Source organism: Polyodon spathula, chromosome 5, assembly GCF_017654505.1.
Source record: "Polyodon spathula isolate WHYD16114869_AA chromosome 5, ASM1765450v1, whole genome shotgun sequence".
NCBI classification, from domain to species: domain Eukaryota; kingdom Metazoa; phylum Chordata; class Actinopteri; order Acipenseriformes; family Polyodontidae; genus Polyodon; species Polyodon spathula.
In genome coordinates, this window is record NC_054538.1 from 52,715,010 (window position 1) to 52,731,628 (window position 16,619).

The following is a 16,619-nucleotide window of genomic DNA, read 5'->3' on the forward strand; positions in this document are numbered from 1 at the left end:
CGTTTGACTATGGAATAAATTAACTGCATATTACTATTCACGCATATCTCTAACCAATAGCCTTTCCATTCTGTAAGATTAGTTTAGTTGTGCACCCCTTTTTCCCTTAAATAAACGACTGTTTTGTTTTCTGACACGTTGTGTGGATGTCAATTGTTGTCAAGGGAATCAGAGTTCTATATGATATCCCCGAACTATTATGGTATGTCTCGGCTACTAACATTTGGACATTCTTAAACAGTGCGCCTAGAGACTAATTTATATAGAAATAAATTGTATGCCAAAGTTAGTACACCAAGTACCTCGCCACCAGGAACTCTTCATCAGCTCTTCAAGAATCATCATTACAAGACGTTGGTTCGCGTCCCATCTCAAGACACTTCTGTCCAGGTCTGTTATAGATTTTATTTGATCATTTTAAGAGCTAAACTGTATTCAGCTTCAACTACATCAGGAAAATGCTTTTTGTACAGTATTGTAGTTTTGGTGTTCAACTTGGATCTTTTGTTAGGGAAAGTACTATTGTAGTAACAGTGGGCTAGAGTTTAAAATTGTTATTGTTACATTTCTTCTTTGTACAGTGTTTCTGAATAAGACTAGTTAGGCTACAGTACAGTAGCTAGTAGGATGTTAGGTAGCAATCGTATGTAATTGCATAAAAAGCGCCAATGTAATGGCAGATAATTTATGAATAATTAGTGCTGCAATTTCAATTGCAATGTGTGATTATTTCGTTGATTTCAGAAAGAATAAATAAACATCAAAGGTAAAATACAGTAACGTCTGTTTTATTTCCGCACATTTACTATGGAAACAGCTCTAAATGTCCAAACCATGGGGCCATTTACATAATTTGTTTAATCTGAATTTTGCACATCTCAGGCTATTTGTATGGTTCCCAGAGATTTGAATTAAGCGGAGTTCATTGTACATATATTCAGCTCTTAGTGAAGTGGTTAGTTGAACAAGTCGAGATGCATTCTGCCTCACTACTGAAGAATAACCCATACAAGAGTTTAATTTATGGTTTGTAGAGTATCTATTTCGGTATTATCTTCTTTAATGGTTGTGACCAGGACAATGTAAGATGTGAACGCATGATACTGGTGCTCAAACATAAGCCTTTGTGACAAAGACACAGGATAAAATGCAAATACATTTCAAAAGCTGCTGGTGTTGCAGTGGTAGTAATATACAGTTCTAATTTAAATACAAAAAGTTATGATTTGGGACATATTTCGGTTTCATGAGTGCTACATTTTCTTGAGCGGCCCCCCATCCCATGCAATTTCTGGAAATTGGCCCACCATTACCAAAACATTGGGAACCCCTGTTCTAGACGGAGCCAGGGGGCCTTCTTTTGGGGGGGAAGTGAGTCTCACTCCTCGGACCAATCGGGTCGGCCTCCTGCCCATGTCACTGTCGTCCCCAGTGGTTCTTCATCGGTCAGAGGGGAACCCCGGCCACATCTATACTTTCGCAGTTTATGCATTAGCCTCATGAGGCCATGACCTGCTATCACTCTCCCGTTTCTTTTCTAGGTCCGAGTACCTTTCTTGAGCCCTCTGAGGTAAGCAGAGTCCCCTCACCCGCCAAGTCGAGCCCCGCGCAGAGAGGGAAAGGGCGGGGTTCTCTTCCTTCTTCTCTCCTATACGGACCCAAGACACTTTTCCCTAACTCTCCACACCACCCAGCTGCCAGCCAATGCTGTCTGAGGATGGTGCCTGAGTAGTGATGGGATCTGTCCTTTTGTCCTCTGTGTCTCATTCTCCTTATCACCCAGCAGCCAGAAGATGCTGCCTGACCCGGTCTGGACTTGAGAGCTTTGTCTTTCGTATGTTCAGTTGCTCATCCTCTGCAATGACAGTTCAGAGTGTCTTGTTTATGTGTCTTGTCCTGGCCCTTACTCGTCTCAAGCCGCCCAGCAGCCAAAGGATGCTGCCTGACCCAGTCCTTTGAGTACAGGGATCTGTTCAGCCTGTCCTATGTCTAACACTATCCTCAGTCAAGCACTCACATGCATAAAGCTAGTTGCCCCTCACACCTTTCTTTACCCCCAGGCCCTCGTAGGCTCCCAGTGAAATACCTGTATAGAGATACAATTCTGTTCAAAAGTTGTTTATTTTAATTATTTTTAAGCAAGCGGCTGGTTATGCACATTTTGTTATATAAACCCAATTATTTTCAATTTTGTCTTATTTATAGAGTTTTGGTTTTATAGTATTGTGTATAAATAATATACTAGTATAAACTCATTTCTGTTGTTTTTCATCATTTTTTGCCATTGCGCTTTATGTAATATGTGTGCCCACTTATTTTCATTATGCCATTTACCATGTTTCTAAGCAACAGACTTTACAACCGTGAGCCTGTTTCTAAACAAACCAACAGCATGGCCTTGTCAGCATTGCAGTTCTATTTAGCTATTAAATAAGTTAATATTTTAGTTATTATTTTATTACTTAGCAGCTGGGCCACTTACAATTGTTGAAAGATATCACATTTTTTACATACAATTACGCATTTATACAGTAGGATTTTACTAGAGCAATCTTTCTACCTACCTTTCTCAAGAGTACAACAGCAGTGTTTCCCACCTCGGAATGAACCCATGACCAACCGGTCTGGAGTCCAGAGCCCCTAACCACTACTCGACACTAGTAACACACATCAAATAAAAAATGAACAACTAAATTTATTTAAATACAGATGGCAAACAAATACCAGACTATAGTATTTTAAAGTGGCTTGTGGGTAAGAAAAGATTTTCCATAATCTGTATATTTGTGTTCATGATTCTAGAGAGAGAGAGGCAACCAGCACCTCCTTAAGTTTTATTCTTAGAGCTAAGATAGGCTAAATTGTTTTTAAAAAATCAAATATATGTATTGCATAAATTAAAACATTAGTTCTTATTTTAGGAATACAAAAAATGGATATATGTCATAGCAAAAATGTATTCTTGTGTGTACATAATATTAAGAATTTTATTTAAGACTAGATACTTCATTTACTGTCTCAGTTTCCCATTTTTATGGAGCCTGTTGGTAAGCCTACTTAAGTGGTTTTGTTCCTTGCAGAAAAAAAAAAAAAAAAATGGAAGATTACTTAGAGTGTTGTCCAAGGACCAAGCGCAGAAAAATCAAAGCTAAGTAGGAGAGCATTTGTCGATTGTAGAGGTTGCAGCTGGTACAGAAAGTGGCACACTGAAGGTCTTCACATCCAGTACGTCAGAGTAGTGCTCATGTGCAATGACTCTAGACATTTTGCATGGTACTGCAACAACTACAAAACACAAGACTTCTGAAATTCTCAATGGAGAGTTATAACCCTAGGCCTATAACTAACAACTATGAAAATGACAATGTATTCAGTGCTGAAGATGAGAGTGATAATGCAAATAAGGACAGTGATTATGATGTCACGCCCAGTATAAGGGAGCATTTAGCTAAATGGGGAACAAATTTTAATGTCTCACATACATCATTGTCTGCATTGCTACACATACTTACATACTCTAGTATTGACATACCGCAGGACACTGCTGTCCACACCAAGGGAGGCTAAAATCAGACATATGCTGGTGGTTTCTTTTATCACTTTGGGATTGCTTGTTGAATTCAGTCAAATTGATGAAGTCTACCTCAGACTTGGATGATTGTATTGATACCCTGACACTAGGAGTAAATATTGATGGATTACCACTCTTTAGAAGTTCAAATTTAAAAATCTGGCCTATTCTTGATATGATAAAATAACTACCAGGTTCAAATATGTTCTAATAAGTCTGTATTCAGGTTTAAGAAAACCTTCCTCAGTGAATGAATACTTGAATGAATTTGTACAGGATAGGAAAGATGCTGCTCAGAAAGGTTTAGATTGCAATGACAAACATTACAAAATTGCACTCCCTGATGCTTTTGTATGTGATGCACCTGCTCGAGCATTCATCAAATGCATCAAAGGTCACACTGGCTACCATGCTTGTGAACGATGTACACAGAAAGGTGTATACATTGATGGTTAGTTGACATTTCCAGAAATGACAGCAGCACCTAGGATAGATTTCCAGTTTGAAATGGCTGATGAGGGCCACCACAATGGTGTTTCACTTTTGAAAGAGCTAGGCATTGGATTAATGTGTCAGTTTGTATTGGAATACATGCACCTTGTTTGTTTAGGAATTGTAAGGAAACGTATTTATCTGTGGATCAAGGGTCCTTTGAAATGTAGAGTGTCAGCTACTCTTAAAATAATTTCTGAACATATGGTGTCCATTAGACAAAATTGACCTCGTATTTCAAGAAAACCTAGGTCTCTCTTGGAGGTTAGTCAGTGGAAGGCTAATGTTTTGTCAGTTTTTGTTATACACTGGACCTGTTGTGTAATAAGTTACCAAACAGTGTGTATCGGAACTTCATGCTTCTTTCTGTTTCTATAAGGATTTTTCTTAGCCCAGTTTTGTGTTCAGAATATTGTGACTATGCAGAGCAGTTACTGATTACTTTTGTAAAGAACTTCGCCACAATCTATGGAAGTGAGTTTCTTGTATACAATACTCATAGCTTGATTCACTTTGCCCAGGATGCTTGAAGGTATGGGGCTTTAGACAAGATTTCTCGATTTCCATTTGGGAACTTCAGTACAATTAAGAAAATGGTCCGGAGGCTATAAAATCCAGTGGAGCAAATTGTGAGGCGTATAGGAGAAAAAAAAAAGAAATGTGATGAAAATAAAGCAAGTGTGCCATAAGAAACTGTCTGTCTGGTCAAATACCCCAATAATTTCTCATGTCTCCCATACAAACAGTACCATGGGAAAGAGTCATTCATTTCATGTTCACAAGGAGACAATTGCTTTCAAGTGAGTGGCAGAGTTGCCCTTGTGAGGAACGTCTTTCTTTCTCTGTCAGGGGACATCCACTTAGTCTGAATTTTTTTGAAAAAAATGGAATCCTTTCATTATCCCTTTGATTCTTCATGTTAGATCAATTTTGTTTATAGACTCTCTGGTCACCTGCATGTACTTTCATTGAATGAATTATCAAAAAATAATATTGCTACCACTACATCAAATGTGTACAGCTCTACCTCAATTGCACAATTATTTTATCATTACCTGATAAAATCATGTTATAAAACAACTCAATAGAATATCCCTTTCAATAAATAGCTTTAAAAAAAAAAAAAAAAAAAAAATATATATATATATATATATATATATATATATTTTTATGTTTTAGCACAATGCTGTCATTTCTGTAGTTGAGTTTTTATCTAAGCAATCTGTGGCCACCATCCCTATTAACTGGTTTACTGGACAAGAGGAAGAAGAATGTTACTGTCCTGACATTACCGGTGCTGCCAAAATAGATAAGCTGGAATGAGCCCAAAAGAACTGTGTCTTAGTAACTTATCTCTGAACCTGCAGATGCATTTTATTTATATTATTTTATATTTAACATTTACAACACTCATTTATGGTTTGGGGAAAGCTCATGTGGTAGCAGGTTTACCATTGCAACACTTGCACCGGCAACAAATAAAATGTATTTGTTTAGAAATATGGGCATGGTGATGAGTTTAATCAATCCCTTTCCGCTTTATTTTTAGGCCAAACAAAGTTTTTCAGCTCTGAATCAGACTCCGATATGTGCGACAGTTACTGAGAACAACCTCCCCATGTCCTCCACTGAAACTTTTGACCAAAGGTACTTCAAGCACCACATGTACCAAAGAAACAGTTATGTTCAACACCAAAGCCATTTGTGCTCACCAACAATACCACCACTGTCTTCAGCACCAACTGCAAACACACCAGACCTTCCATGGTACAGCAGAAAGTACATGGTAGCATGATCCAAACACTAAGACAAGGCAACAGGACAACTAATTATACATCTTTACCAGAAGGAACCAAGTTCCCCTTGATGTCTTAAACGGATGTGGACGCAATGGATCAGAAGTTGCTAGATCCTACCTTCCCGAACGGTGTGGTAAGTTTTCTTTGGTTTTGTTACAAGAGATTTTCATTGGGACATTACAATTAATACATGGGCTGACACCTTGTTGTTTACATTTACAAAGAACCAATGTATCAGGTTTATCCTGAGCTAAGGATAGTTTGAAACTTCTCATAGATGAAAAACTGTGGCTTTTGTGTTCATGATTCTGAAACAAACTACAATGATTTCTGAAGATGTATATATCACACACACAGTGCCTTGCAAAAGTACTCAGACCCCTGATCAATTTTCTCATATTACCGAATTACAAATGGTACATTGAAATTTTGTTCTGTTTGATATTTTATTATTAAACACTGAAATTCAGAATCAATTATTGTAAGGTGACATTGGTTTTACGTTGGGAAATATAAGAAAAATAAAAAACTGAAATATCTTGCTTGCATAAGTATTCAACCCCTGTGCTGTGGAAGCTCCCAGTTTGCACAGATGAAAGAAATTGCCCAAATGAGGACACAATTACCTTACCATTGGCCTCCAGCTGTGAACCATTAAAGTTGCTGTCACATTTTTTTGATAAAAACCAGACTGTTGAAGGATCATTGGTAAGGCTGTGAATCTGATGGAAAATGAAGACCAAAGAGCATTCTACAGAAGTTAGAGATAAAGTAATACAAATGCATAGATTAGGGAAAGGGTACAAAATAATATCCAAGTGTTTGGATATCCCAGTGAGCACAGTTGGATCAATAATCAGGAAGTGGAAGCTGCATCACAACTCCCAGGCACTGCCAAGAAGAGGCCGTCCCTCAAAACTGAGCTCTCAAACAAGGAGAGCTGTGAGAGAAGCCACAGAGAGGCCAACAATCACTTTGAAGGAGCTACAGAGTTCGGTGGCTGGGAGTGGAGTAATGGTGCACCAGTCAACCATATTAAGAGCTCTGCATAACACTGGCCTGTATGGGAGGGTGGCAAGAAAGAAGCAGTTACTCAAAAAGTACCACCTGAAAGCACATCTGGAGTTTGCCAGAAAGCATAAGCATGACCCAGCTGCGATGTGGGAAAAGGTTTTGTGGTCAGATGAGACCAAGATAGAGCTTTTTGGCCAAAACTCAAAGCGCTATGTGTGGCGCAAATCTAACACTGCCCATGCCTCAAGACACACCATCCCTACAGCGAAGTATGGTGGTGGCAGCATCATGCTATGGGGATGCTCCTCATCAGCAGGGACTGGGCATCTTGTTACAATTGAAGGAAGAATGGATGGAGCAAAATACTACAAGAGAACCTGCTTCAGTCTGCTAAAAAACTGAAGCTTGGGAGGAAATTCACCTTTCAGCAGGACAGTGATCCCAAGCACAAGGCCAAAGCAACATTGCAGTGGCTCAAGAACAAAAAGGTGAATGTCCTATAGTGGCTCAGTTAAAGTCCTGATCTCAATCCCATTGAGAATCCGTGGCACTATTTGAAAATTGCAGTCCACAAACGTCATCCAAAACAATCTGAACAACCTGGAGCAAATCTGCCAAGAAGAATGGGCCAAAATCACTCCGACACTGTGTGCAAAGCTGGTACATACTTACCCCAAAAGACTTAAAGCTGTTATTGCAGCGAAAGGTGGCTCTACCAAATATTAATGTGTGGGGGTTGAATACTTAAACAAGAAATTTCAGTTTTTTATTTTTCTTAAATATAAAACCAATGTCACCTTACAATAATTGATTTTGAGTTTAAATGTTTTTAAAAAAATATTGAACAGAACGAAATTTCAATGTACCATTTGTAATTCAGTAATATGAGAGAATTGGTCAGGGGTCTGAATACTTTTGCAAGGCACTGTGTGTGTGTGTGTATATATATATATATATATATATATATATATATATAATCGTTAGGTTAACCCTGGGTCCCTGAAAAGAGAATGACAACCATTACCGAATGGGAAGAGCCTCTGACTGGCAACCACTGAGCATATATACTAAAGCTGCCCTATCAGGGCCTTGCTGTGAGGGGTAAGTCCCGCCCACCTCCTGTTGAATAGTGACGTCCTTACAGTAGCCCATTGCCATTTTCTTTCGAAAACAGAGGTCAGCTGGGGACACGACCTCAAAGGGTAATGGTTGTCATTGTCTTTTCAGGGAACCAGGGTTATGGTAATAACCTAAAGTTCCCTTTCAATTCAAATGCAACCATTACCGAATGGGAAAGCTGTACAAAAGCTGTCATGGCTCCAGATTACCGACAGTACAGCCCCACGGCTATAGCAACAGAGCCCTCATGACGCTTAAGGGCATGCCGCCTGCAAAACTCTAGAGCCCAGAGAGGGTCTCGTTCGGTTTGTAACATCATGGTGGTAAAATCGCACAAATCTCTGACTACCTGTGCATGTAGCTGAATTGCATAACTCATCTAAGGAGGTGCCATGAAGGAAAGCCCACGAAGTTGCCTAGCCCCTGGTAGAATGGGACGTAATGCCCCCCGGTAACGGGAAGTCCACCTGTTCATACGCCAAGCAGATTGTATGTGTCACCCAGTGCACTAGACATTGCTTCGATAGGGCCTGACCTCTACAGTGGGACCCATAGCAGACAAACAGCTGGTTGGACTGTCTCCAGGATGCCGTCCTATCCAAATAACAGAGCACAGCCCGAACTGGACATAGCTTGTGTTGCCTATGGTCCTCCTCTGACTTGAGGGAGGTCTGAAAGTTTCTAAAACCACTGACTGGTTAATATGGAATGAGGATACCACCTTTTGCAAAAAGGATGGATTTGTTCTTAATGTTACCCACGTGTCATTCCCAGTGAAAGCCATACATGTGTCATCAATGGACAGCATCAATTACTCATCTGGCAGACGTAATAGCTATTAAAAATGCCACTTAATGAAACAGGGCGCAGTTCTGCTGAGGCCATGGGCACAAATGGGGGGCCCGCAGTACCAGTTCTAGATCCCACTTGGGGACCATACTTTTCATGGGAGGCGAAAGCCTCCGAGCCCCTTTAAGAAATTACACTGCCAGGAATTGTGCCCCAGGGGACACAAAGTCAGTTTTGTCATGGCACAATTATCTTGCTGCCAGGTATACCTTCAAAGTGGACACTGATTTTCCTGCGTCAAACAAGTGGTGTAAGAAGGGTAATATTGTCTGGACACTCGCACCTTAGGCCCCTGCCTCTGTCTCCAGCCGGAGAACTGGTTACCCCTGGCCTGCGGTGGTCCCCTGCCTCTGCCTGCTTGCCTACTCTGGGGTGGTGGGTGGTCTTCAGACCCTTTTACCCCAGCAGGCTGCGCATGGCACCTTGGGTACTGACTGTAAGCTGGAAGGCTTGAAAACTTTGAGGCGACCTCCATCGCCTTGTGGGAACTCTCAAGGCTCACATCAATGGTCGCCCCGAAAGTCTGCCCTGGTGTAATGGGGGCATCCAGCAGCGCCCCCTTCTCGGTCTCCACGACCTTGGTTTGCGTCAGCCACAAATGCCAGCGAGCGGCCACCATCACCACCAGAGACCTCCCTGATGCCTGACCTAACTCCCCTATTAGGTCAGTCATCGCCTTAGCCACTGCCTGGAGCTACCATGTGTCTGCTTCTGCGACTGTCCTGCAGCATCTCCGCCAACTGGTTCTGATAAGGTACCAGTATGGCCATGGCATTCGCTGCTCACACAGACAGTGCTGCCGATGCTTATGCCTTCTTCAGCATCGCGTCCGTTGTCCTGCAATGCTTTGACGGACAGGTTGGATCCTTATCCCCCTTGGTGAAGGTGGAACCTTGCACCAACACCGGGACAGTGTCCTTGATAGTGGGGAATGTGCCTAGGACTCTGCTGTTCTGGAGGCTGAGGGTGCAGACACTGGGTTGCCCCTGGAGGAGCGTACCTGGTAAGCGTCCCCTCGAGTGGTACCACCTCGGAGGTGACCATCTTGTCTCCCCCGAGAGGTGTCTCCGCCTCTGTACCGGTGGTGGGGAAGGAGAGGGTGACCCAGGTGTGCGGGAGAGCTCCCTGGTCACTTTAGGGGGGGGGTGTCCTGGATGACCTCTGCGGAGGCTCTTGGACCACAGATCTCATTCTCCTATGGCTTGAGGAGAGAGACTCTGCTGGGGATAGGGCTGGTCCTAGTTCTCCTCTATAACTTCTGACATGGTGAGCAGTCCAGCTCGTCTGCCAGTGCTTTGCTCAGGATTTTTTTAAGCTGCTGCGCTCGATGCGCAGCCATCAGACGCTTTTAAAATCAGTCAGTGCCAGGATCGGCGTCTAGGCAAGCGCTGTCAGTGCTGAGTTCAACATCGAGACATGCACCCGAGGATTGAGAGGGGCGCTAGACCCAAGCTGTTTTTTTTTTTTTTTTGTCGTTGGTTGCTGTGACTGATTAATTCGGTGTAGAGGATGACAGCGCGAGCCCGCGGAGTCTCCTTACAGCACCACAACAGCTCTCCACACAGTGTATCAACTACACGAGGCCTCATGAAGTGAAAAGAGCAATGGCCACTTGCTAATGTCTTTTAGAGGGGTCGAAACCAGCTCTAGTCAGAAACTGACGTGAGAATAAAACAAGAGCACTCTTTTGGACACGCTCGAAGCGCGATTTTACCATGTATTGTTTTAAATTTGTGGATAAATCCAACAAACCAGCCAAATTCGGTAGCAGAAGCAAAAGCTATCCACAACCTGTCTCAGTGAGATGAGAGAGAAAATGGCGATGTGCTACTGTGAGGACGTCCCTCTTCAACAGGAGTTTTATTCAAGCACATCATATTAAACATCTGCACAGCTGAAACGTTGTATTTAAATTAACAATTAAACAAATAATAAAATAGTAATTTTTAATCTAAAACGAAAGTGACACGATTTATCTTACGTGTATATCACTCGCAGCACAAAATCCAGATTGAGCTGCTTTGCAGCTTTCTGATCGAAATGTTTCTGCTGAAATGTTGTGGCTAGCTTGAAGATTCTCCTACTTTGTACAAAATGAAGGAATTGATGGCTGCCAGTTACAGTAGAGATAACAGGCTTGTATATATTAAAAAATTGAATATTGTAGGTTATATTCAAAATAAACTTGGTTCTAGTGTTAATGAAATGTAACTTTTAGATGTTCCACAAACACACACAAATATAAATTCTAAGTAGTAGAAATTATATTTTATACAATTTTGTGTGTGTGTGTTAGAAAGGTAACCAGACAAACAAGTAGCTAATGTGCGCCATAATTCAGAATATGCGCAACACATGAATTAAATTCTCTTGTTAAATGTTTTTATCTTCATGGCAACGCATGAATAAATAAGGATTTATCACCTTTATGTCAAAAATGTCTTCCAAAGTTCCAAAGTCTTCCAGCTTTTGTATATCATACTTTAGCCAAACTGGCTAAAAGGGAAAACTGTCATCATGTAGCCGGGGATGTGCTCTGTATAACGCGAGAGGCCCCGAATGTCAGAGGTGTTTCGCAAGAGTAAAATTTGAAGTGAAAAAAAATATTTTGTTCAATTGATGATTAATTGTTCTGAGATTCCTTGAAACTCATTTGCGTTTTTTCTTTGAATTAATATTTCAGCTTTCTGTTGTGTAACTGGCACACACTTATTGGAGGTGAAAGTAACAAATTAAATAATGAATGTACAAGCATCAAATAGCAAATATAAGCATTGAATTTTAAAATGTGCAAGCATTAAATATTAAATACTAGCATCATATTAATGTCCAAGCATTAAATATTAAATATAAACATAGCTCAAATTGAAATTCAATTTGAGGACAACATTCAGGTCTGCCCATTCAATTCAATGTCTATACATGCAATTTAGTAACCGCACATTCAGTTCAAGGTTTGTGCGTTTAATATTTGAGGTCTGCAATTTCGCAAAGTGTCAAAAACCTCGCCCACTTCCATCAGGTAAATCCGTGCTCGTCCTTGGTACCTACTAACCTGTTCAGCCAATATAAGCTTTCTTTTGTTTTGGAACAAAATAGTCTCATCTGTAGTTACAGGCTGTAATCATGTTTATAGGGTGTTGTAACTCCATGTGTTATTTGTAAGGGCTTCATCGTGTTTAAGAATGTTATTTACATTTTATTGGACTATATGTAATCATTGATTTGTTGTACAACAATTATTGTTTTTTAACGCTCATTTTATAATGTTATTGTAATTAGCTATTACACATGGATGTAGCTGATAGGTCACCTGTTGCAAGCCAGCTGCAGAATTATGCTCTGCAAAGATTATTCTAGCGAGAAATATGATAGAAATGAATACTAACGATGATGCTGTTTTGTACAATTTAGAATGGCTTCAAACTGTTTTGATTAATGCCAGGGCAAGTGGAACTTATGTAAATGGCTAGTAAATTTACAGTATAATCGTAAATCTCAAAACTACTCACTTCCAAATCTTTTGTAGTCATTTTTGCATTACTTTAGTATAAATTCATGTTAATTTGGATTCATATGTTTTTTTCTGACTTTATGTGAAAGAAAAGACACAAAAGCTCCTGTTTTCTCATTGGAAATGGTGCCATTTCAAAATATCACTGTCTTGGTCACAAAAGCAAAGTTTGTGGGGAATAATAGCCATTTTCTATACTTTTGAGGCATAAGCAATTAGGAAATAACACTTACTACCCAGGAACAAAAAAAATAAATAAATTGTTACACGGTGTAATGATATTAGTTATAGAAGTACCATCTCACCATGTGTAGTCCGTTTAGTCTGTCTCTTATTTTGGCTGCCAGTGCCGTGTCCTGTATTTTGTTTGACTTACAATCTTGTATTTTCTGTCTGTTCATTTATTAAATGCTGAGCAAAAAAAATTGCTCAGCTTCACCAAACTCCACCTCTGTTTATTATTTTGTGTTGGTTCCTGTTTCTGGTCTGACATCACCCACCGTAGCCGTCTTTGTGACAGTGTGGTAACATTGGACTTTATGAAAAACCCACGTTAGCTCATGATTCTTTCACAGATTCATGAATTAACGCTTTTAAAAAGGAGCCCAGAAAGCTGTAATTATGTGAATGCAGGTATCATTTAAGTATGGTGTTTTTTGCATATAACCAAATCAATTTTGTATTTTTGTTACTCTCATCTTTGACTTTCATGGTGTAGTGTTTAGTTTATTTTTTGTCTACAGCTTTCAGATTAGTCTGTATGAATATTTCATGAACATGCCAAGGCTAGTTATTTGCTTTATGAATAGTCTTCTTCCATACAATCCTGTATTTGATATAAATCATGAACATTTCTATTTTCTCTTGTATTTCTTGCCAAGAACACAGAATGCAACCGCAATAAAGTTCTGCATATTAAATTTATGTTTCTTTAAACTTTCACCAACAATGTAAAATTACAAAGTATAGTGCATGCACTGCCACATTTCCATCAAATTTGTAAACTATATTCAAGGGGAAAATTGTATGTCTGTGTACACAACAGTTGACTGAAATTGTACTAATGTATCGTTGAAATCTGCAGCAGTGCATCAAGTTTGAGAATAGTACTGACCACAAACTTTTAAAGAAGGCCAAATCCGAATATGTTAACTTTAATACCATCAATCAGCTCATCTCTGAAGGTGTTGTAGCTTGAATATCTATGCTGAATCTTGAGTTTCAAAGCAGGTGGCAGATTTGAGGAACTGGTCTGAGGTGTATTTAAGAGAAAACTTGGCTGGCAGCACCTCTCATCCCTTTCAAATGTTCTTTTCCAAAGCTAAGACAAAGCATACAAATATGAATATAAACTATGAAATACAGTTTTATTTGTGTAGTAGACTTTTAAAGCAATTCATAATTTCTTTCTGCGTCAGGAGTTTGGTACATTTCTGAATTTATTGTCAGATTAAGAAATCTGACAATAGTTACACTGAAAACCTGAAGGGTGACAGAGCTCACTCAGCTTGTATTAATTGGCAAGCAAATATATACACATTTCACTGTATCCCCTTCCCCATAAATGCTAGATATTGTTACCTTCAATAATAAATTGTCTTAGAAATCCTGCCAATGTAGCATCTCTCTTCATCAGTGTCCATATCAGTTGGTGAGGGTGTGGCAGGCTGGCAAGTGGACAGAGGTCCAGAGAGACTGCAGTTCAAAAAAATACATACCTTTATTATAAATTAACACAAAATGAAAGTGCACAAGGGCAAAATAAAGATGTTTAAACACAAATGCCTAAACAAAAAGCAAAACTTACAAAAAATAAAGATTTCCAGGCTGGGCGATGCCTTCACTGGATTTAGAAAATTGAAAAATCACAACCAACAAAACACCTACTTCCTCAACTCCCTCCTCTTAATGGGAAGCAGAGGCCTCCTTTTACGTCAGGTGGCTAGGCGCTGATTGATCATTAAGTTAATCATCTAATCAACTTATCAACCCCAGCCACCTGAACACAATCAACCCAGGCAGGTAGGGGAATTTAACCCCTTCCCTGCCAATTTCTAAAGGGCAGAGCTGTGCTCTGCCACAGAGGGCCATTCAATTCAACGTCTGAAGAGTTCAAATAGATCATGCTAGTATAATATCACAAAACTATAAGTTTATTTTTTGGTTGTCAGTAGATTTTCAGTTTATTTAAGCCATGCTTCTCATGTAACAATACCTGTCTGTGAATTTGACACTCTACCCTTTCTGGGGATATATGCCTGACTGCATTTGGCTTGGCTTTCATTAATTCATGAACAGAGGTTTCTTCCAACCCTTTCCTCAACTGCTTAATGGTTAATATTGTTTGCTGAAATATCTACAACAAATAAATGTTTTGCAAGTATCTTAAATTTACCACCTTAGACTTAGAAAGTGTCATATTATTAATTTAAAAATTGGTATTCCCTGTGCCAAACAAAATCTAAGTCACATTATTAACATAAACTCAGCATTGTCAAATTGAATTGGTGCTTTACATGTTTTTAATGTAAACTTATAATTTTGTAAATGTATAATTTTGAAAATGATAAAAGAAATATTCACCCAGTGAGTAAGAATTTTTTTAGACATCCAAAATCTATTTTCTGTAGTAAAGCCCAGAAGACACCAGTCTGATGCTTCCAAATGTATTTTTTTCCACTAGATTCTGGTCAAGCTGCTAATATTTTGAAAACTGTCAGGAAAAAAAACAACATATATTTCCCATATGTGCAAATGGATGTATTTTGCTTACAATTTAAAATCTAAGAACAATCAGTGCTGTATTCTGAATACAGCGCACATTCTAGTGCAAGCGTGAATGGCGCTTGCCTCCGATTCTGTGGCACATAAATGGAGCGATGCCGTAAAACACTGCACTGCAATTAAATGGTATTCTGAAGACATGTGTTGCACCGCTATAGAGCCCCTGCCTCATCACCTTCGGTTCAGCATAATTTTTGCGGCGTGGCAGCATTAACATATTTGCCGAAGCGATTCTGATGACAGTGCAACGGGGTCCCAAATAGACAATTGAGGACTGCGTTAAGACCCACTTAAACCAGGTTTATTTAGTGGTGCAATCTGGAACTTTAACAATTGAACACACTATAAAAAGCAAAGTAGTCCTAAGTAGCAACTGCATGCGTTTGGACTATCACAGACGACAAAGCAAAAAAAAAAAAAGCAAAGTATATTTCGGCTGAGGATCGTTTCTAGAAATTTCCCAAAAAAGCTTTACATGGAGATGGAGATAAATTGTTTTGCATATCTTGTAATGTGATTTTGGAGAAAATACGATCGTTCGTATACTTATAGCTTCAGAATCACACATTAAAGAAAGGCTATTACAGAGGCTGCTAAACAGAAGGTAAAACAAATAACAGCTTTCAGAAAACAAACTTGAAAGTCAGCGCACACAAAAAGTATTCCTGTCATTTGTACCCAAGTTAACTCAATACTACAGGTACAATCTAGCACAGCCACCTCGCTTCAAACAACCCACTGCTTACTTTTTAATAGCAGTTGGAATTGTAGACCCGAATACACGTTTTCTTTCTTTTGACTCGGTACTAATAAAATGAATTCCTTGTAGGTAGAGTTTTGGGACTGTTTCTAATTGATTTCCACATCTGTATAATTTGGCAAAGTATTGACTTACACTGTTAAATTCACACCAGACAGAGAATGTTGGCAGCAACTGCAGGGGGATGTTGCATGTTTGCCATTGTGATGAGTCAAAGGGGTTTCGGTTTATGATTCAGCCTCCCGCCAGTAGATGGCATCAAACCAACTCGGGACTTCCCTTACCAAGATCTCGTGACCATGGCAAAAGTCATCTTTTGAGGGGCGGCACCTTGGTGAGGGGCGGAAGTACGAGTATGTAACTTCCAGCCACTGGAGTCAAGTGAAGGATAAGGACACGTGTCGGTTGGGGATTGGTGTTCCACTGACTACAGAGGCGGGACATTACATACTAAAGGGAACGTACTACTGTGTTCGGGGTTGGTCCGAAAGTAAAGTAGGAGGAGTAACGGGTGAAGGGAGAGACTGGTTTTGTGCAGCGGGATTTTTTGAAACACTAACATTTCTTTTGTCTTTTTTTTGTTTATGGTCACCACGAAGACAAATTAAAGACGAGTCATCAGTTTGTTTTGGATTCCACCCCTGCACTCCTTCCCTCACACCATTTTGTTTTTCGTTTGTTATTTAATCCTTTTGTTGTGTATAGAAAATAAAAATA